Source organism: Lytechinus pictus, chromosome 7 (assembly GCF_037042905.1).
Source record: "Lytechinus pictus isolate F3 Inbred chromosome 7, Lp3.0, whole genome shotgun sequence".
In the NCBI taxonomy this organism is placed as follows: Eukaryota; Metazoa; Echinodermata; class Echinoidea; order Temnopleuroida; family Toxopneustidae; genus Lytechinus; species Lytechinus pictus.
The window spans coordinates 25,343,846-25,368,177 of record NC_087251.1 but is presented as its reverse complement, the minus strand read 5'-3'; the positions used below and the strand labels follow the sequence as shown (position 1 = coordinate 25,368,177).

At 36.4% G+C, this 24,332-nt stretch overlaps 2 long non-coding RNA genes across 2 annotated transcripts; one reads left to right on the top strand and one right to left on the bottom strand.

Annotated features, from left to right (window-relative positions):
• Window positions 1-612: 612 nt before the first annotated feature.
• On the bottom strand, window positions 613-6,357 carry LOC129266697 (uncharacterized). The gene is made up of 3 exons (XR_010294138.1): window positions 6,201-6,357; window positions 1,881-2,010; window positions 613-1,480 (listed from the first exon to the last, which is right to left on the bottom strand). It is a non-coding gene; the product is annotated as an uncharacterized LOC129266697 (long non-coding RNA).
• Window positions 6,358-7,234: 877 nt separating this feature from the next.
• LOC135154741 (uncharacterized) lies at window positions 7,235-14,796 on the top strand. The gene is made up of 3 exons (XR_010294137.1): window positions 7,235-7,392; window positions 11,217-11,346; window positions 11,758-14,796. It is a non-coding gene; the product is annotated as an uncharacterized LOC135154741 (long non-coding RNA).
• The last annotated feature ends 9,536 nt before the right edge of the window (window positions 14,797-24,332 follow it).

Genomic DNA, 24,332 nt, shown 5'->3' with positions numbered 1-24,332 from the left:
AATTACAATAGTGGCCAATTCAATTAACATTTATCAAACAATTGCACTTTGTTTCAGGAATATACATCCTGTTATAAATTACTAAATTCATATTTGGTTACCATGTCAATTACATAAACCCCAACTTACCTGGAGGGATTTTCAGCCATCCCTCATCATTGTTTGTCATAAACAAAAACTGGCCATACAGGGTTTGCGATTCAGGCGGCCTCAAAATAGTTGGAATGATAAGAATGATATAGAGTACTGACAATATTATAGCGATATCAAATATTTTGAAGCTCTGCAGTCTGCACCTCTTTTGCTACTGAAACAAATCAAACCATTTCAATCTTCACTTTGTCTTCAATTTAGAAGCAAATAATTTTTTAAAATATATTAAAGTTAAGATAATTGCAACTCATTCAATCTTAACATGAAAGTTCACTTGGACAAAACAAGTCTGCTATGCAGGTGAGACAAAAAAATTGGTGAAGGTTTGAGGAAAATCTGTTAAATATTAAAAAATTTATTAGAATTCTAAGCTTAGCCTTTGGATTTGTGGCGTCACACACACGAGCAGCTGCCAAATAAAGTTATGTAATATAAAATGCATGAATTTCATTTTTTAATGGTTCCAGAGGACATATTTTTGTTATTTTGTGTTTTCTTTTCATGTTTGGGTGTAAAATGATTGGTCCTTTGATATAGAAAAGGTATAGAAAAAAAAAATTCCTTATGTAGAAATGCTGCCCGAATATGACGTTACAACTCAAATAATTGAAATGTCCAGGGGGTAATTGTCTAGGGGGTAGATGTCCGGGGGGTAGATGTCCGGGGGGTAAATGTCCGGGGGGTAAATGTCCGGGGGGTAAATGTCCGGGGGTAGATGTCCGGGGGGGTAAATGTCCGGGGGGTAATTGTCCGGGGGGTAGATGTCCGGGGGGTAAATGTCCGGGGGTAGATGTCCTAGGGGGTAGATGTCCGGGGGGTAATTGTCCGGGGGGTAGATGTCCGGGGGGTAAATGTCCGGGGGTAGATGTCCTAGGGGGTAGATGTCCTAAGGGGGTGGATGTCCGGGGGGTGGATGTCCGGGGGGTGGATGTCCGGGAGGTGGATGTCCAGGGGGTAGATGTTCGGATACGATACAATATATATATATATAAAAAAGTTAATTTTTCATTCAATTCGATTGTTCTTTCTTTCTTTTAAAGAATTTGGAAATACATGTACCAAAAATAAGAGTTGAACTTTGATATACCTGCATGAACTGCATAAAAAATTATTTATTGTATCTATGAAGCTGTATTACCTCATCGATCAAAGGACTGCCCAAGTCATTGGAATTCGGTACTCTTTCTTTTAATGAAAGAAATGGAAAATCCATCTTGTTGAATATGAAACCTCTTCTCGTCCATGGTGTAGGTTGGTACCAGCCCAAGTGCTTGTATCCTCCAGGAGACCCGTTGTTTACAACTTTTAAATGGAAGTTTCATTAAAGCTGCGACAGTAACAAGTAAACAAATGAGAGACGTGTTTTTTATATCGAAAAGCAAGTTTTTAGATTTTGATAACGCAAGTTAAGTTTTTCAATTTTAGTAGAATACATTTCTTTTTTCAATGACTTATTCTTTCATATTGAGAAACTAAGTGTTTCAATTTTGATTATAATCATGATTACATTCTATGTCAGTTGTGCATCCCCATCCTGCTCCTACAAACTTAGAAAACACTAAAATGTATACGAACAAAAATAAACAATGAAGACAATTTCCTACAAAACTGTAAACTTCATCATGATAACGTCAATACTGAGAATTGTTCACCCCTGTGCATTTTGTGTATTTTTTGTAGCCTTGCACAATTTGCAGATATGATCCATATGCCCCTATAAAACATACCTTTGTTAAGTCAGGTGGCTTGTTGACGAAAAGGAACTATTACGGATGGCAAATTCCTCTTGGGATTGTATAAGTACAACAATCAACTGAGCTGGCCTCCGAAGAACCAATGTAACTGTGTTTATTCAATCTAGGAGGTTAAAAGAAAAAGAGGGAAAAAACATCCTCAGTTTCATGACCATAAATATATCACTGAAATTGTAGTTTACATAACTTTCTATATCATCATGAACCTACATGTAATGCATATCTACAGTCTGAATTAAATGGACTTGACAAATAAATTGAATATTGTTGGTAAAAATAATCTTCTATGTCTGAACAGGTGTCTGCAGCAGTTAAAAAATGATGCATATTTGTTGCATTTAACTCTGACAAAGACAAATCTAAACGTCTGAAAGAAGACTAATGTTTGCATTTCAACTGGGCGTTGTGGCGTGCGCCTGTAATCCAAGCTACGTGGGGAAGTTACAATTTGATGCAGAAGTTCGAGGTTCGAATCCTGGTCACGTCTTTCGGATGGTGACGTTAAAGGTCGGTCCCAGACGTAAATAATCATATCTGATTGATACACGTCTGACAAAACTCAAATACACACACACACACACACTAACTGGGCGTTGTGGCGTGCGCCTGTAATCCAAGCTATGTGAGGAAGTTACAAATTGATGCAGAGGTTCGAGGTTCGAGCCCTGGTCACGTCTTTTGGATGGTGATGTTAAAGGTCGGTCCCAGACGTAAATAATCATATCTGATTGATACACGTCTGACAAAAACTCAAATACACACACACACACTATCTGTGCAGTTTCCACATATAAAAACAAAACATTCTAATGCTAGGTGCATAATTTATCCTTTTTCTGAAATAATTGTTTTTCCTAATTTTGGAAATCCTTTTCTCTCACAAAACCTTACTTTTGGTTAAAAAAATATCTGCTATCAAAAATATCAACTAATTCAAATAGTCACTCTCAATGGGACGGTTCGCCGATGAATATTCATTAGATTGTGGTCGTGTGCACATGTGTGTGTACAATACCGAGTGTAAAAAACAAAGAAAGTTTTCAAATGGTGTGTGTGTGTATAACACAACGTAGGAGTTTATTTTACAGAGAATGAGTAGTATAGTGCACAAAATTAAAGTGTACAATGAAGTTTTACAGAGGAGGAAATAATATAAATACATATGGAAGACAATGCAAGATGAGGTGAGGCAAGTACAGTGATTTTTTTTTCTCAAAAGTATTAGTAATAGAGGAAATCATGTGGAAAAAATATATTATAGAGGACAATGTAACATGAGATGAGGCAAGTCTGCAATGAGGTTTTTTTTTCAAAGGAGGAGATAATACAAATATATATCTAGAGGACAATGTAAGATGAGATGAGGCAATTAAGTGTACAGTGAGGTTTAAACAAAGAATGTATAAGGATAAGATAAAAAGAGGACAATGTAAGATGAGCTGTGGTAAGTGTACAGTGAGGTTTTTTCAAAAGAGGAGATGATAAAAAAATACCGGTATGTAGAGGACAATGTAAGATGAGGCACGTGTACATTGAGGTTTTATCAAATAATGTATAATGATGATGTAGACTGTAGAGGACAATGTAAGATGAGCTCTCACTGTACAAAAGTTTGCCTTGAGCCCTTGATCATCTTATCTTACATTGTCCTCCATATTTGTATTATCTCCTCTTGAAAAAACCCTCACTGCACACAAGTTTGCCTTATCTCATCTTACATTGTCCTCAATAATATATTTGTATTATTTCCTCTACTAATACTTTTGAAAAAACAACATCACTGTACTTGCCTTACCTCATCTTGCACTGTCCTCCATATATTTATATTATTTCCTCTTCTGTAAAACTTCATTGTACGCTTTTATTTTCTGCACTATACTACTCTGTCTCATTCTCTGTTAAATAAACTCCTATCCCTACGTTGTTTTATACACACTCACCATTTGAAAACTCTCGTTATTTACACTCGGTATAGTATACACACACACACACACACCCATGCACATGATCCAATGAATATTCATCGGCGAACCGTCCCATTGAGAGTGACGTAGGAGCTGGACATTTCATCGCCCTTTGTTGTCATCAAAAGTGGCTACCAGAAAATACAAGCATTGAACCTAGCCGCTTGTAATGGGCACTTAATACATGCGTTAAAACTTTCACTTGACTCGTGCACTTTCCGTTCCAAATTTTCACATTTGTATGTTACATATATATAGATCCTATTTATCTCATACTTTACTCACTTTCTTGGTGGAAAGTACCATGACTCAGAAAGTCAGGAATGAAACATAATGGTGTAATTTGCCTGAAAAACTACAGCGAAACAGCTAAAATCATGCCTGCTGCACATGCCTGCTGGCCTGAAGCAGGCCAGAGCCCAGGAGTCCAAAGTGCATTTAAACATAGACATGGGACTAGGATAGATTGTGGTCTCAATAACTTGGAAAGAAAATTGTGAAAACAAGATGATTTGTTCAACCTTTCGTCGTGGGCAGGAGACTGGCAGTTAACTTTCAACAAGAAGAAATGCAAAGTAATGTCTATTGGAAGAAATAATCCAGGTATGAGCTACCTACTAGTACCAGATGACACTTCTGAAATTCCAAAAGTGACAGAGGAAAATGACCTGGGAGTAACCTTTGATAACAATTTGCAATTTTCTAAACATGTGATCAAAGCTTGTGCCAAAGCAAACCGCCTCTTAGGACTTATCAAGAGAACCTTCTCAAATTTGGATGAAAGAGGTCTGGTTCAACTTTACAAGTCAATCATACGACCATCTTTAGAATACTGCAGTAGTGTATGGCACCCCTATCTCAAGAAAGACATCATAAAACTGGAAAAAAATCCAACGAAGAGCAACCAAGCTAATTCCACATCTGAAGAACTTGAGCTACATGGAACGACTGAAGAAACTAAATCTACCAACGTTATCCTATAGGAGAAATAGAGCGGATATGATCCAAACGTTTAAGATTATTCAGGGCATAGATGATTTAGACTGTACAAATTTCTTCAAACTTGACACTCAATCTCGGACAAGAGGACATTCTAGAAAAATAATCAAGCAAAGAGCACATTCAACACTCAGGCAAAGGGATTTCTCGCAACGAGTAATCAACCTATGGAATGACCTACCTTCTGAGGTCGTAAACAGTAGCAGTATAAATTCATTCAAATCAAATCTAGAGAAGGCCTGGAAAACCAAGTATAATCGCTTCGACCCAGACACAGAATTTTCACAAATCGTCCAAACCCACACATGCATGTGAAATTGTTACGTTTATAACTGAGGACAAGTTCTAAGAAGATGCAGAGGGGCAAATAAGTCTTCTATACTTTATGCCCAACATCAAGGTAAATCAAGAAATTATGCACTTACCATGATTATATGGATGAAGGTTAATCGTGTGGCAGTATCATGACATCGAGGTACAGACTGGAATCTCAAAAAACGAAAAGTTATCTCCTGCTACCCCAGTCTCGATCAGCCATTTTGTTATGAATTTTGAAAAAAATTAGGAGATGTATCACAAGGTATTCTGTCCCGTGAGTATGGGTAAATACACGGTGAGCTCTGACCTGGGAGAACTTCTCGTTTTTTTGAGGTTCCAACTTCCAGTCCGTGCCTCGATGTCAGGATACTACATGTACCACTCGATAGACCTTCATCCATCGTGGTAAGTGCATAATTTCTGTTTTCACAATTTATCTTGCTAGATTAATAGATATAGTGAACATAATCTATCCTTGTCCTGTGAGTATGGGTAAATACACGGTGAGCTCCTGGGCGCCGGCCCGCGAAGCATGCCGGCGCTCCCGGGCCTGGGTATGATCAATGATACTTTCAGTGTTGAAAATGAAATACATCTTCCGTGCTTTTTTCTTCTTGCTGTGCTGGATAACCTCAATGGTAACACTTAACAGGCACGCGCGCTCATGCCTAAGTTACAACATTAGCATCGAGTCACCATGGACAAAAGTTCTTCTTACTTAGCTATCAATATCATACTCAAAGCAGCAGAATCGTAATCGTACCCAGGCAGCAGGGAGAATCCACACCGCGGCCGGGCAGCTTCCCGGGTGTGGGCTCTCTGGGTTAGCAACCAAGCGGCACGGAAAGCATCGAACCATCATCTTCTCCGTTGTTCTCCCCCGATATTCGGGGCAGGGCTCAGCGGTATCCGCTGCTCAGGTTGGGGTGTCAGGTTTGTTATTGTTAACACCATGAAAGCCGACAACCATGGCTGCCGTTGTATTATAAAAAAATATATAATTGGAACTTACCTTGGCTTTAGTTTCAGTTATCCAGCAGTACAGTTGGCGTTGAGGAATTTGACGTCCAAAACTAACTTCAGACGTGGTAAAAGTGGTAAAATACTGTGTTTCTTGTAATAATCGCAATGGCAGCTTTGTTTGCCGTGTAAATGCATGCAGTACGTGCGCGCGCCCGCACACAAATTCGATAAACTGAGTTTTTCAATTTCGATAAACTAGGTTTTTCAATTCGAAAAACTTAGTTTATCGAAATCGAAAAACCTAGTTTATCGGCGAAAAACTAAGTTTATCGGCGATAAACTAGGTTTTTCGATTCGATAAACTTAGTTTTTCGATTTCGATAAACTGAGTTTTTCGAATTGAAAAACTTAGTTTATCGAAATTGAAAAACCTAGTTTATCGGCGAAAAACCTAGTTTATCGCCTTTATGGGACAAATGGCGTTCTTAGAAAAACTAAGTTTATCACTTGAAAAACCTAGTTTATCGCCTTTATGGGACAAATGGCGTTCTTAGAAAAACTCAGTTTATCAGATTCGAAAAACTTAGTTTATCAGAATTGAAAAACTAAGTTTATCACTTGAAAAACCTAGTTTTTCGCCGATAAACTAAGTTTATCACTTGAAAAACTCAGTTTATCTAGAAAAACTCAGTTTATCAGTCGAAAAACTAAGTTTTTCAAGAAACTCTGCTTTTCACTTGAAAAACCTAGTTTTTCATTGAAAAACTTAGTTTTTCATTGAAAAACTTAGTTTATCGGTGAAAAACTTAGTTTTTCGCCGATAAACTTAGTTTTTCAATTGATAAACTAGGTTTATCAAAAAAACCTAGTTTTTCAATTGAAAAACTAAGTTTTTCGGCGATAAACTTAGTTTTTCTTGATAAACTTAGTTTTTCAAGTGATAAACTTAGTTTATCGGCGAAAAACTAAGTTTATCGGCGAAAAACTTAGTTTTTCAATTGAAAAACTAGGTTTTTCGATTGATAAACTAGGTTTTTCGGCGATAAACTGAGTTTATCGCCTTTATGAAACAGATGGCGCGCCATACACGTACTGCATGCATTTACACGGCAAACAAAGCTGCCATTGCGACTAGTATTATATTACAAGAAACACAGTATTTTACCACGTCTGAAGTTAGTTTTGGACGTCAAATTCATCAACGCCAACTGTACTGCTGGATAACTGAAACTAAAGCCAAGGTAAGTTCCAATTATATATTTTTTTATAATACAACGGCAGCCATGGTTGTCGGCTTTCATGGTGTTATTGTTAACAAACCTGACACCCCAACCTGAGCAGCGGATACCGCTGATCCCTGCCCCGAATATCGGGGGAGAACAACGGAGAAGATGATGGTTCGATGCTTTCCGTGCCGCTTGGTTGCTAACCCAGAGGCAGAGAGCCCACACCCGCGAAGCTGCCCGGCCGCGGTGTGGATTCTCCCTGCTGCCTGGGTACGATTACGATTCTGCTGCTTTGAGTATGATATTGATAGCTAAGACCTAAGTAAGAAGAACTTTTGTCCATGGTGACTCGATGCTAATGTTGTAACTTACTTAGGCATGAGCGCGAGTGCCTGTTAAGTGTTACCATGAGGTTATCCAGCACAGCAAGAAGAAAAAAGCACGGAAGATGTATTTCATTTTCAACACTGAAAGTATCATTGGTCATACCCACTTGTTCACTGCAACCATCCTGCCTGTGGGGAATCTACAGGTAGGACTATGGCATGCCAATGCTGTACAGAGCACACACTTTAAAAAATCATTAAAATATCACTTTTGTGACCAAAATTATTAATTTCCATACAGTTGCAATTCAATTTTCATTAGTAACATAGAATAATTTTTGTATTGACCAGAGCGCTTAAAAACTTGAATTTTGGGCATATTTTTTTTGTACGCCCTCTATTGGTGGAAAGTAATATGGCAAGAAAATTTTCATTTTTTAAGCTCTATTTTTAATAAAGAAAAAATAATTTAAAGAATCAAATTTATTTAAGACCCAAGTTATATAGTGAAAAGCTGTAATGGAAACTGACAGTGTAAAAAAATCAAGCATTTGTCCAAAAGAAAAAGAGAAAATAAGTCAAACATTGCAACCTTATTTTGCCACACATGGAGATGTAACTGAGAACAAGGTTATATCATAACCTTGTTCATTGAATGAGTGGTCATACCCAGGCCCGGGAGCGCCGGCATGCTTCGCGGGCCGGCGCCCAGGAGCTCACCGTGTATTTACCCATACTCACAGGACAAGGGTAGATTATGTTCGCTATATCTATTAATCTAGCAAGATAAATTGTGAAAACAGAAATTATGCACTTACCACGATGGATGAAGGTCTATCGAGTGGTACATGTACTGACATCGAGGCACGGACTGGAAGTTGGAACCTCAAAAAAACAAGAAGTTCTCCCAGTGAGTCCCAGGTCAGAGCTCACCGTGTATTTACCCATACTCACGGGACAGAATACCTCGTGATACATCTCCTAATTTTTTTCAAAATTCATAACAAAATGGCTGATCGAGACTGGGGTAGCAGGAGATAACTTTTCGTTTTTTTGAGATTCCAGTCTGTACCTCGATGTCAGGATACTGCCACACGATTGACCTGGCTTCATCCATATAATCATGGTAAGTGCATAATTTCTGTTTTCACAATTTTCTTTCCAAGTTATTGAGACCACAATCTACCCTAGTCCCTAGTCTATGTTTAAATGCACTTTGGACTCCTGGGTCCAGGCCTGCTTCAGGCCAGCAGGCATGTGCAGCAGGCATGATTTTAGCTGTTTCGCTGTAGTTTTTCAGGCAAATTACACCATTATGTTTCATTCCTGACTTTCTGAGTCATGGTACTTTCCACCAAGAAAGTGAGTAAAGTATGAGATAAATAGGATCTATATATATGTAACATACAAATGTGAAAATTTGGAACGGAAAGTGCACGAGTCAAGTGAAAGTTTTAACGCATGTATTAAGTGCCCATTACAAGCGGCTAGGTTCAATGCTTGTATTTTCTGGTAGCCACTTTTGATGACAACAAAGGGCGATGAAATGTCCAGCTCCTACGTCACTCTCAATGGGACGGTTCGCCGATGAATATTCATTGGATCACGTGCATGGGTGTGTGTGTGTGTGTGTATACCGGTACTATACCGAGTGTAAATAACGAGAGTTTTCAAATGGTGAGTGTGTATAAAACAACGTAGGGATAGGAGTTTATTTAACAGAGAATGAGTAGTATAGTGCAGAAAATAAAAGCGTACAATGAAGTTTTACAGAAGAGGAAATAATATAAATATATGGAGGACAGTGCAAGATGAGGTAAGGCAAGTACAGTGATGTTGTTTTTTCAAAAGTATTAGTAGAGGAAATAATACAAATATATTATTGAGGACAATGTAAGATGAGATAAGGCAAACTTGTGTGCAGTGAGGGTTTTTTCAAGAGGAGATAATACAAATATGGAGGACAATGTAAGATGAGATGATCAAGGGCTCAAGGCAAGTGTACAGTGAGAGCTCATCTTACATTGTCCTCTACAGTCTACATCATCATTATACATTATTTGATAAAACCTCAATGTACACGTGCCTCATCTTACATTGTCCTCTACATACCGGTATTTTTTTATCATCTCCTCTTTTGAAAAAACCTCACTGTACACTTACCACAGCTCATCTTACATTGTCCTCTTTTTATCTTATCCTAGTTATACATTCTTTGTTAAAACCTCACTGTACACTTAATTGCCTCATCTCATCTTACATTGTCCTCTAGATATATATTTGTATTATCTCCTCCTTTGAAAAAAAAACCTCATTGCAGACTTGCCTCATCTCATGTTACATTGTCCTCTATAATATATTTTTTCCCCATGATTTCCTCTACTACTAATACTTTTGAGAAAAAAAAATCACTGTACTTGCCTCACCTCATCTTGCATTGTCTTCCATATGTATTTATATTATTTCCTCCTCTGTAAAACTTCATTGTACACTTTAATTTTCTGCACTATACTACTCATTCTCTGTAAAATAAACTCCTGCGTTGTGTTATACACACACACACCATTTGAAAACTTTCTTTGTTTTTTACACTCGGTATTGTACACACACACGTGCACACGACCACAATCTAATGAATATTCATCGGCGAACCGTCCCATTGAGAGTGACTATTTGAATTAGTTGATATTTTTGATAGCAGATATTGTTTTAACCAAAAGTAAGGTTTTGTGAGAGAAAAGGATTTCCAAAATTAGGAAAAACAATTATTTCAGAAAAAGGATAAATTATGCACCTAGCATTAGAATGTTTTGTTTTTATATGTGGAAACTGCACAGAATGTGTGTGTGTGTGTATTTGAGTTTTTGTCAGACGTGTATCAATCAGATATGATTATTTACGTCTGGGACCGACCTTTAACATCACCATCCAAAAGACGTGACCAGGGCTCGAACCTCGAACCTCTGCATCAATTTGTAACTTCCTCACATAGCTTGGATTACAGGCGCACGCCACAACGCCCAGTTAGTGTGTGTGTGTGTGTGTATTTGAGTTTTGTCAGACGTGTATCAATCAGATATGATTATTTACGTCTGGGACCGACCTTTAACGTCACCATCCGAAAGACGTGACCAGGATTCGAACCTCGAACTTCTGCATCAAATTGTAACTTCCCCACGTAGCTTGGATTACAGGCGCACGCCACAACGCCCAGTTGAAATGCAAACATTAGTCTTCTTTCAGACGTTTAGATTTGTCTTTGGCAGAGTTAAATGCAACAAATATGCATCATTTTTTAACTGCTGCAGACACCTGTTCAGACATAGAAGATTATTTTTACCAACAATATTCAATTTATTTGTCAAGTCCATTTAATTCAGACTGTAGAGTCAAATATGCATTACATGTAGGTTCATGATGATATAGAAAGTTATGTAAACTACAATTTCAGTGATATATTTATGGTCATGAAACTGAGGATGTTTTTTCCCTCTTTTTCTTTTAACCTCCTAGATTGAATAAACACAGTTACATTGGTTCTTCGGAGGCCAGCTCAGTTGATTGTTGTACTTATACAATCCCAAGAGGAATTTGCCATCCGTAATAGTTCCTTTTCGTCAACAAGCCACCTGACTTAACAAAGGTATGTTTTATAGGGGCATATGGGTCATATCTGCAAATTGTGCAAGGCTACAAAAAATACACAAAATGCACAGGGGTGAACAATTCTCAGTATTGACGTTATCATGATGAAGTTTACAGTTTTGTAGGAAATTGTCTTCATTGTTTATTTTTGTTCGTATACATAATTACAAATTTTTAGTGTTTTCTAAGTTTGTAGGAGCAGGATGGGGATGCACAACTGACATAGAATGTAATCATGATTATAATCAAAATTGAAACACTTAGTTTCTCAATATGAAAGAATATGTCATTGAAAAAAGAAATGTATTCTACTAAAATTGAAAAACTTAACTTGCCTTATCAAAATCTAAAAACTTGCTTTTCGATATAAAAAACACGTCTCTCATTTGTTTACTTGTTACTGTCGCAGCTTTAATGAAACTTCCATTTAAAAGTTGTAAACAACGGGTCTCCTGGAGGATACAAGCACTTGGGCTGGTACCAACCTACACCATGGACGAGAAGAGGTTTCATATTCAACAAGACGGATTTTCCATTTCTTTCATTAAAATAAAGAGTACCGAATTCCAATGACTTGGGCAGTCCTTTGATCGATGAGGTAATACAGCTTCATAGATACAATAAATAATTTTTTATGCAGTTCATGCAGGTATATCAAAGTTCAACTCTTATTTTTGGTACATGTATTTCCAAATTCTTTAAAAGAAAGAAAGAACAATCGAATTGAATGAAAAATTAACTTTTTTGATATATATATTGTATCGTATCCGAACATCTACCCCCTGGGCATCCACCCCCCGGACATCCACCACCCGGACATCCACCCCCCGGACATCCACCCCCTTAGGACATCTACCCCCTAGGACATCTACCCCTGAACATTTACCCCCCGGACATCTACCCCCCGGACAATTACCCCCGGACATCTACCCCCGGACATTTACCCCCGGACATTTACCCCCCCGGACATTTACCCCCCCGGACATCTACCCCCCGGACATCTACCCCCTGGACATTTACCCCCCCCCCCCAGACATCTACTCACGGATATTTTGGATACGGGGGGTTCCAAAATTACGCATCATTTCATAAGTGCATGCAGACCCAAAATTGCACAAAAACGTAAATTTGTGTACAAATCCAATGCAAATAGAGTTTTTAGCCGAAATTCATAAATGTATAATTTTTCCATTTACTGATTGAAATCAATTAATTCCATCTTATTTATGGTCCAAATAAAGTCCCCGACAATTTCCATTGAAAAAACAATAAAAACATAAAGTCCAAAAACAAAGAAATACATAAGAAATTTTGAAAACAGTTAAATACATGAAAAAATTAATGTGATTTTGAAATTTTTTGTTAGTACATTTGAACAGATTAATATAAAGTGTCTGTGTACCAAAAATTAGCATTTTAGGGGCATTATTTAGTTAATTAAAGCAAAATTCTGATTTCATGCATAAATTAGCATAATTAATTAGCAATGAGATTTTTCACAGAGTTTGATCCTGTAGTTTTGTATATTATGCCATTGGTAACGCGGGTGCCAAGTTTCGTCGCGATCAACGGCCGAGATCATAAGGAGGGGGGCTGAATCAGCCCCCCCCCCCACAGTCTTCTTAGGCATCGAAATAGCCCAGTCTATTTAGGTTTAATTCATGTGTAATATCTGTTTTATAAATCTTCCAAATGATACCAAGTATCGTTCAAGTGGGTTTAAAGGGGAAGTTCACGCTGACAAAAAGTTTATTGTTAAAACAGAAGAAAAAAAAAATAAAAATATTGCCTAAGTTTTGAGGAAAATCCATCAAAGAATTAAAAAGTTATTTGAATTTCAATTATTTGAGTTGTAACGTCATATTCGGGCAGCATTTCTACATAATGAATTTTTTTTTTCTATACCTTTTCTATATCAAAGGACCAATCATTTTACACCCAAACACAAAATAACAAAAATATGTCCTCTGGAACCATTAAAAAATGAAATTCATGCATTTTATATTACATAACTTTATTTGGCAGCTGCTCGTGTGTGTGACGCCACAAATCCAAAGGCTAAGCTTAGAATTCTAATAATTTTTTTAATATTTAACAGATTTTCCTCAAACCTTCACCAATTTTTTTGTCTCACCTGCATAGCAGACTTGTTTTGTCCAAGTGAACTTTCATGTTAAGATTGAATGAGTTGCAATTATCTTAACTTTAATATATTTAAAAAAATTATTTGCTTCTAAATTGAAGACAAAGTGAAGATTGAAATGGTTTGATTTGTTTCAGTAGCAAAAGAGGTGCAGACTGCAGAGCTTCAAAATATTTGATATCGCTATAATATTGTCAGTACTCTATATCATTCTTATCATTCCAACTATTTTGAGGCCGCCTGAATCGCAAACCCTGTATGGCCAGTTTTTGTTTATGGCAAACAATGATGAGGGATGGCTGAAAATCCCTCCAGGTAAGTTGGGGTTTATGTAATTGACATGGTAACCAAATATGAATTTAGTAATTTATAACAGGATGTATATTCCTGAAACAAAGTGCAATTGTTTGATAAATGTTAATTGAATTGGCCACTATTGTGATTTTAAGATTGTCCTTATTGTTAGCTTTACATAGACACCAAAACAGAGGATATTGTTCCCAACTGGAATAATGATATTACTATGCTATTGTCATATTTATCATCATAATAATGTATCTGGTAATGTAATGCTATCTAAGGGGATGGTCTGGGCTGAAAGTATGTGTAGCTTAATAAATAGAGTAGAATTCACTGAGCAAAATGCAGAAAATTTCATCAAAATCGGATAACAAATAACAAAGTTATTGAATTTTGAAGTTTAGCAATATTTTGTGAAAACAGTCGTCATGAATATTCATTAGGTGGGCTGATGATGTTACATCTCCACTTGTTCTTTTGTATTTTATTATATGAAATTAGGTTTATTCAATTTTTTTTCCTCCAAGAACTAGAAAAATTGGATTGTCAACTGAATAGTGCATTAAATATTTATTGCTGCAACTTATTTCATTATAAGGGGGACATTCAGACAAGTATGAAATAATGAAAAAAATATGATTTTATGTAATAACATAAGACAACAGAAAGTGGAGATGTGACATCATCAGCCCACCTAATGAATATTCATGACAACTTTTTTCACAAAATATTGCTAAACTTTAAACTTCAATAACTTTATTATTTGTTATCCGATTTTGATGAAATTTTCGGCATTTTGCTCAGTGAATTATACTCTATGTATTAAGATGTAAATATTTTCAGCCCGGACCATCCCTTTAAGTTTTGAACCAGGATTTGATTTTTGTGGGATATAATATACATGTATTTTATATACACCTCAGTTCAATATGTGTTACAATGTAACTGTACATCTGATTAAGTTTATCTTATTGTTACTTAATAAAACCACTTTACTCCAAAGAAGTATTTTGAATATTGGGTTATTTCACTATGAAGTATTCTTTATCCCGCTTAATATTCAACCTTTAATGAGAGATGTGGTAATGAGTTCCATGACATTTGCTCTGGCGACAATTGCTCCGCTGTAAATTCCACACACTATTCAGCTTCAACCCCTAAACCTACCATGAAACCCTATTGCAACCCTGACCCTCGAAGACAGAATTAATCCTGGGGCAATTATCGCAGGAGCAAATGTTGGGTCACCTGGTAATCAGATGGAAATGATTGGAGAGATGAAGATTAAATGGGGGGGGGGTGGTGGAGATGATGAAAGGTGGGATGGCCATGATGATGAGTGATGGAGTTAAGGGTGGGGACGACGAGTGGATGGAGATGATGAGAGGAGGAATGGGGATGATGCAAGGATGGATGGAGATGATGTGGGAGGGATGGAGATGATAAAGTTTAGAGATGAGTGGGTTACAAGAGACGAGCAGGGAGATGAGGTGGATGGAAACGATGTGGAAGGGTTGACATGAGGAGAGGTTAGAGATGAGAGGAAGGATTGAGATGAAAGCTGGAGATGTGAAAATGGTTGGAGATGAAAAGGGAGTGATCATCATCAACTTCATCAATATCATTGCCATCACCACACCATCATGATCATCGTCACTATCATGACCATCATAATCACCATCATTATTAATATAATTACTTTCATTATCACCACCAAATAAATTATCATTGGCGTAATGAGCCAAAGATTTTGAGAGGGACAAGATATGGCAGATTGTGCCAGTATTTTTTTTTTTTAATTGTGAGCAAGCAAACTTTTCTATATTTTTATTACATAATTTTACGTTTTGATAGATTCTGACATAATACTGAAAATCTTCTCTCTTTTCTTTCTCTTATTATTTATGTTTTGTATTTTATTATCATTTTTTTCGGGGGAGGGGGGGGGGGCTCTTTCCCCCAAGACCTCACCCCCACCATCATCACCAATTTCATCATCACTATCATCAAAATACCCGTCAACACCACTGGCTTCATCATCACCATCATCGACACCATTACTATCACTATCCTCATCATCACCACCCACCTCATCACCATCACCAGTCTATAATTATCATCTTCACCCACATCATTATCCTCATCACCACATCTTGATCATCATCTTCACGATTATTTCATCTGTGATTTCATACATAGAAACTACATGTAGTACTAAGTATATGTCACATTATTTTTTACCATGCTTGAGATTATACTTTATATGACTTGACTTTATATTATATTCTCACCCAAAAAGGACATTTCAATGATTACTAGTAGAAATCTATGAAGATGATTTATATCTCCCTTATCAAATCAGCGCGTATTGAAAAGCTTTGACAATAGAACCAGAGAATAATGTATTTCAGAACTATTTGTGAGAATTAATGAAAAGTAAAATATCAAAATGCAAACCGGCAGCAAGATTTGCGTTAAAAAAGGAATATTTCTGTTTGTTGGAATTTTTAGAGAATTAGTATGATTAACATCAATCAAAAAGTGGCATGAATATTCATCCCTGCATAAAGACATGCAAGATTAATTTTCTAAATGTGTTGGAAACTGCATTACCATGGTAATAACAAGAGGTATCCCTTTTCAGCACTGTTATTCTTTTACCTTTTCATTTTTTTCAATTTCTTTATCCGCACCCCTTTTCCCTTTTTGCACCCCCTACATACGACCCTGACATTGATACAATAGTAATATCTATTTGATGGAAGCTCCTATACAGTCAGTGCGTCCAAAAAAACTATACACTTTTGAAATGGCTGCCAAACAAAAAAATATATCACTTTGGGGGGGGGGGGGGAAAGCCAATAAAGTCAACCTTCAAAGACACCCATAAGTGTTTAGCGAGCACTCCCCACTATGTTGATTTGAGTAAATAGAGAAAAATCAAACTTGCTAAACGCTGAAGATTTCATCAAAATCGGATGTAAAATAAGAAAGTTATGACATTTTAAAGTTTTGCTTATTTTTCACAACACAGTGTTATGCACAACTCAAATGAGACGGCCGATGATGCCCCTCACTATTTCTTTTGTTTTATATTGTTTGAATTATACAATATTTTTTTTTTTTATAGATTTGACAATAAGGACCAACATGTCTGAACAATATAGTATTAAATAATGCTAATTCTACATGTTCAGGGAGGAATTAATCGTTGTTTCACTTGACAAAGAGGAGAAAAATAGAATATTCCATATTTCACATAATAAAATACAAAAGAAATAGTGAGTGGATTATGTCATCAGTCTCCTCATTTGCATACTGACCAGCATGTGCATAACTGTTTTGTGAAATTAAGCAAAGATTTAAAATGTCAAAACTTTCTTTTTTTACATCCGATTTTGATGAAATTTTCAGTGTTATACTTGTTTGATATTTCTCTTTTTATTCAATCCACTATTTGTTGGGATGGACTTGTTCTTTAAAGAAAGGGTATGAAAATAAGGCTGGGCATGAATTAGCCTTACAATTTCTGCCAGTTCTGAGAGGCAAATCCTTTAATTGAAACCTGAAAAATTAAGGGTGTTGTGATGAATTAATGATCAATCATGACCAGTTTGGTTGTTCAAGTAAATTTCATAAATTATTAAATTGAACTTCAATGCATGAGTGAACACAAATTGTACTTTTCTGGGCAGCATTTTAACTTTTATCATGTGGATCTTCATGGGGGTCGGGATAATAGGGAGTGAGATGGCACTTAGTGGGAGAATTAGGTTGATGGAATAAGGGTTAAGAGAACATTTAGCCCCCTCCCTCCCCTCCTGTTGACAGACAGATTGCTATTACATGTGCGTAAGAAAGTCAAGAGCACAATGTTGATTTAATGATAAATAATGAAAATCGGGAGTGGTGCATCAAGTTTTACATATCAATCATTTATTAAACAATTTATCAATAAGTCTACTCATAATCAATGTGTAATGTGATCAATCAAACATTCATATTTTTCAATAAATTATTAATAAATCAACATAATCAGTCAATATCTTGGTTATCATTCCATGAAAAAACAAGTGGAGCGCCTCTGACAGTCTCACTCGCATCAAACGATTCACACTCTGAAACATACTATGAAATAATTATTCACAAAAACACCATTCATGTATAATGATACAATACTACGTTCATTGACATTTGACCTTGATCATGTGATCTAAAACTTGTCAGAGAAACTTGATTACCCCTATATCCACATTTTATACACTATATCTATAAACTTTGAGAGGTCATGTGACCTGTACCTCACACAAGACATTCAGTGATATTTGGTTACTCTTACATGTATGTCCAAGTTTCATGAATCAGATCCATAAAGCTCTCAAAGTTATGATGGTAATTCAACAGATACCCCCATATGGCCAAAGTTCATTGACTCTAAATGACCTTTGACTTTGGTCATGTGACGTGAAATTCGCACATGATGTGTAGTGGTACATGATTACTCTTATGTCTAAGTTTCTTGAAACAGATCCAAAAACTTCAGAAGTTATGGTAATTCAATAGATTATGGCCTAAGTTCATTAACCTTTGAACTTGGTCATGTGACCTGAAATTTGCACAGGATGTTCAGTGATACTTGATTACTCTTATGTCCAAGTTTTATGAACCAGACCAATAAACATTCAAAGTTATGATGGTAATTCAACAAATACCCCAATTTGGCCAAAGTTCATTGACCTTAAATGACCTTTGACCTTGATCATGTGACCTGAAATTCACACAGGATGTGTAGTGGCACAAGATTACTCTTATGTCCAAGTTTCATGAATCAGATCCATAAACTTTTAAAGTTATGATGGTAATTCAACAAATACCCCCAATTTGGCCAAAGTTTATTGACCCTAAATGACCTTTGACCTTGGTCATGTGACTCAAAATTCAAGCAGGATGTTCAGCAATACTTGATTAACTTTATGGCAAAGTTTAATGAACTAGGTCCTTATACTTTCTACATTATACTGTCATTTAAAAAACTTAACCTTCGGTTAAGATTTGGTGTTGACGCCGTCGGAAAAGCGGCGCATAAGGTCTCACTATGCTTCGCAGGTGAGACAAAAATCACTTTCAGTCACAAAAAGTTACATGTTGAAAGGTTTTACTAGAAGCTACATATACATTGCCACTACAAGCATACATGGCAGTATTAAAAAAACTCAAGTTAAGGATAGAGATAGAGAATTAAAAAAGACACTGTGGAGACAAAATTATCTCAAATTTACTTCTTATGCCAGGTGTAAATTAATGCAACGAGTCATTATACAGAAAAGATAAATAATATCAAGCTTCTATTTTAGCTTTGTTCCTTAAAAAAATACTTAAATGAGAGAACAAATTGTTCTTTTGTTTTACAAAAACAACATTGCCATAAGTAACAAGTCACACTCTGAAAAAAAAAACCACAATAATGATAATAAAGCATGGAGTGGTTTTAAAATGAATTCTCTGTAAACTTTCTAAGTTCTGTCTGAACATCTTTACAAATCAATGGTTATAAAACGAACCCAACATGTATCTCAATAGATAATTAAAAACCTATAGATTTTTTCTTGAAGTGTTGATCCTGACCAATCACATACTTTCCATCAAAAACTTCGCATTCAATGAATTGTGAAAGAAAACATAACAAAGTACAACTTTACAACAAAAACAAAAGAAAAAACCACTCCTAGTCTCCTAATAGCTTTTCCTAGTATTTATCAAAAAACGTCTACAAAGACAATATACAATCATGTACAGTAACCAGGGCAGTATTGAGCTCTATAATACCCTATAGGCCAAGATGTTCAATTCACAATGGACTTGGAATAGATTAGTTATTATCAAAGTATAAACACAAACAAAATAATTGAAGAAGTGGCTACATACATCAAGCTATAGCTCTTAATGTTTCCTTACACCAGATGTATGAGTTCTTACAAAAAGGATGATGCTTTTACAAACAAAAATGTATTGTAAAGTACAGCTTTTTTTTCATCAATCCTTCGGGGATTTGTTTAAGACATACATCACTATCCTGACTACTCTGAGAAACACAGAAACAATAACAAAAGCAAAAAAGAGAAAAATTTGTATTCCATTGAACATAATTTCTCAAGGATAACGATGGTACATGTTTAAGCCGCTCAATGAATAGCACCATATGTCTACATAAATAATATGCACCATAAAATTATTGGAAAAGTGTATCCTGTCAAAATCCTTGATTTATATGTATTTTCATTTAAATACCCTAACCACTTTCATCTTCATGAGGCCAATTGATAATGGAACCAGCCAGGAGCCCCAACAACTTGGAAACAGTCGTGTAAATAACAAATACATGTGTAGTAATATTATGATAATGGCAGATCTTTCATATGAAAGTCATAAAACAATACCTTATTTTTTGTTTCTTGTAAGAAACCAAAAATTAAATAATATGTATGAAATATAAATTGTCAGTTATCAGTTTCAACTTAAACGAAAGAGAGACATGTTGAGATATCAACACAATTCCTATTTACCAAAGGACAGGTCGTGACATAAAAATAAGAAAATCTCAGACAATTTTTCATCATCTAAGTTTCCTTTAACATTTAAAACTTTGCCTTTAAAATCTTCAGTAGCAAAACCCCTTTGATCATAGGAGTGGGCTATACATGGATCAAAAATACTTTTTATGACATTTTAATATGGCAACAGTTTTGATCTATTCCTTGTAATGTATCTCAACATGAAATGACAAATATTTTTTGCCTCGGGTCCGAGAAAAAAGTGTGCCAGGCCAAAATCCAAAATGGCTGCCAACCCCCCCCCCCCCCCCCCAATCAAAGTTTTGCCCACATATAATATGTTGGGTTTTTTTTTTGGGGGGGGAGCAGGCAATTTGTTTAACCTGAAATGATTACTTAAAAACCATTAATTTTGGAGTTAAAAGGTGATTTTACCTACATTTACACATACAATACCCTTTTCAGCCCCAAATTAGGTTTCTTGTGGTTCTTGGATATTGGACGATACCAGTTCCATAATAGCAAATAATTTCAAATAGCTATTTGCTCTTATTCTTCTACTTTGGTTTTTACGGATATTTGCGAAAAATATATTATTGAAAAAAAAAATTGTATTATCCATAGGGGCTATACAGTATACATTGTATTGTACATACTACACTGCATTCATGTATATTCATGCATTGACCATCATGACAAGGTCTGTATATAAACTATAGTGTGATACTAAATGATTTATTGAGAAATTGAAGATACTGTATGTTTTGTCTCAGATTGAAGACATATTTTTTTCAATTATGCTCATTCAGGGGGGGGGGGAGGAAAATATCTTTAACAATGGATTAAAGTCACCCCCCCCCTATTATGGCACTTACACTGGCTTTCTGATTATGGTAACTTTGCCATCCAATGGTAACTTGCATGGAATCCTGAAAGCCATTGACCAGCATTACCACATTACCTGACTCCATAATATAGGATTAGAATACCAGGTAAAAACAAGCTGCCAAATGAAGATGTGGCTGAAAATATGATGTACATGTATGTACGTACACTACATGATGTTTACATGCAATTCATGTTCATCATCGGGTTACATCATGTTCATCAGCTAACAAGCAATCAAATTCACAAGTCACAATCTAATTCTAAACATCAGAAGCTCACTACTACATGCATGCCACTGGTATATATATAAAGTCCTAGTTGTATGCCATGGTGGTCAATGCATGGATATGTATGCAGTGTACAGTATGTACCATATATTGTACACCGTGCCACCCCTATGGATACCGTAAATTACATTTTTTCATTTGATAAGATGTATTTCGCAAATATCCGTCTTAAACTCAATTTAGAGGAATAAAAGCAATATAGCTATATGAAGCTGCTTACTACTGGTCAACTGGTGTCATCTAATATCCAAGAACCACAAGACGATGGAACCTAATTTTGCTTAAAAAAGGGTCTAAAAATTTGCAAATTTAAGTTAAATCACCTCTTAACTTTACAAATAATGGTTTAAAAGAACTAATTTTAGGAAAAACAAATTGCCTGCCCCCCCAAAAAACATGAATAGACACCAAAACCAGATAAAATGACCACCAAGAAAGAAGTTGTGGCCAAAACTGTGATTTGGGGGGATTTTGGCGGCCACTTTAGATTTGGGCCCGGCACACTTTTTTCTCGGACCACCTTGACCAGAGACAAATAATATTGTCATTTCATGTTGAGATAAGGTTAAAGGAATACGAAACAAGTGGAGTGCTTCTGGCAGTCTAGCCTGCATTACGCGATTTAATATAGCAGCAGTGCTAACTTTGAAAACTACTATAAAATAATATTTCACAAAAACACCATTCATATAATGACATTATACCACGTTCATTGACTATAAATGACATTTGGACGGTGAATAAAACTTGTCAACTACACCCATGTCCACATTTCATTCACTCTATCCATAAGCTTTCAAAGTAATGATGGCAATTCAACAATTACCCCAACATGGCCTAAGTTTATTGACCTTAAACTGACTTTTGACCTTAGTTTTGTGTCCTGAAACTCACAGGGGATGTTCAGTGATACTTGATTACTCTTATATCCCAAGTTTTATGAACTAGATCCATAAACTTTCAGAGCTAGGATGGTAATTCAACAAATACCCCCCAACACGGCCAAAGTTCATTGGCCTTAAATGACCTTTGACCATGTTCATGTGACCTGAAACTCGCACAGGATATTTGGTGGTACTTGATTAACCTAATGCCCAAGTTTCATGAACTACATTGTAGATCCATAAATTTTCAAAGTTATGATGGTAATTCAACAAATATCCCCAACCTGCCAAAGTTCATTGACCCTAAATGACCTTTGACCTTGGTCATGTGACCTGATACTCAGGCAGGATGTTCAGTAATACTTGATTAACCTTATGTCCAAGTTTCATGAACTAGGTCCATATACTTTTTGAAGTTATGTCATTTCAAAAACTTAACCTTGGGTTAAGATTTGATGTTGACGCCGACGCCATCGGAAAACGGCGCCTATAGTCTCGTTTTCTATGCAGGCGAGACAAAAACTGTTGGCACAGTAAAACCAAAAGTCACCCATTTATGGCACACTCCTATTGATAAACACAATGTATTGATGATTTTGATGATTATTCTTGTAAAATAACTTTGTAGATGAATAAGTGGATTCCTTTTCTTTCTCATCACAGGAACACGAGTGAAATAATAAATAATTTGAGAATCGCAGACTTCACTGTCAAACTTTCTCGTAATCCTTTGTTATGGAATTATTCTGATAATATCGACCAATTATCTCAATTAATCACTGCATGCCATGGTGAAGATGATCCCTTCTCTTTGTACTCTACATGTACTATGTAGCTGGAGATTTGTACCAATAAGCCTGATGCTCGTAGATTTGTTCTCACTTTTCCTCAAACGATATACCTGTTGCTCGAACAAGAAGCGCTTTTTGAGCGATGCTGGCAGATCCGTAACAAAATGGACGCTATGACGAGGGGCTGTCTGGCCTTCACAATCACGGGTCGTTGAATGTAAACATGCTTTATTGCTGATATGACTATGAGGTCAAAACACGATCTCAATCCATCATGGCCCCAAAATGCATTATGATTGGGTCGTGACCACGGCCGACATTCTGCTCACTTCCATGACCATGTGTACATGTAGATCTTCTTGGGCTTGGCAACCTGTGGCCGTGTGGGCATTAGTATTTGAACATTTTCTCTGTCTCTGACTCTTCCTTTGACAGGTCAATGCTCTGAGAAACCCAACTCTTGAATCGCATTTCTCACCACCTAGCTGTAGCACTTTCTCATTTTTTTTTTCTCAACGCCATATATGAGCAAGCTCATTTTTCTATCGTGAAACTCTAAGTTATACTTATAGATCCAGAATTATTTGTGTCAGATCTGTCTTAACTTAAGTTAAGGCAAAGCTTTTTTTGGCGAGCATTGCCCTTGCAGTCAATGACTAACGAAATTCATCCATGGCCATACCCTTTCTCATGGTAGTGATATAGTATTCAGTACCGTAGGTCTAGTTTTTCTATAATCTTATCCATAGGCTTTACCAATTCTGCGGACTCCGGCTTGGCTGTTTCGGCTCACCGACAGTAGCTGTAGCAACGTTTTCGACCGAACTTTCGCCCGACGACGCCCCGGGCTGCTCTGCTCAGGCGCTGGTACCGTATGACCCACTCACACGTATTGTTCATTGCACCGGCTCGAGTCACCGACGAAGATTGGGTTAACGTTAGGATTCCTATCCCTCAACAAATAAGGTCGCTGGCTAATTTCTTGAATCTTGCTCATAATCTTTTCTATTAAATATACAGAATCATATCTTGTTCTCCGGTCCGGTAAAAAGGGGGGAAAAACTCAAAATCAAACTTAGAGCCTTCCAATATTCTCCATGTCCAGGGTCGAATGGCGCCCACTACTGGCTTACAGTGAAT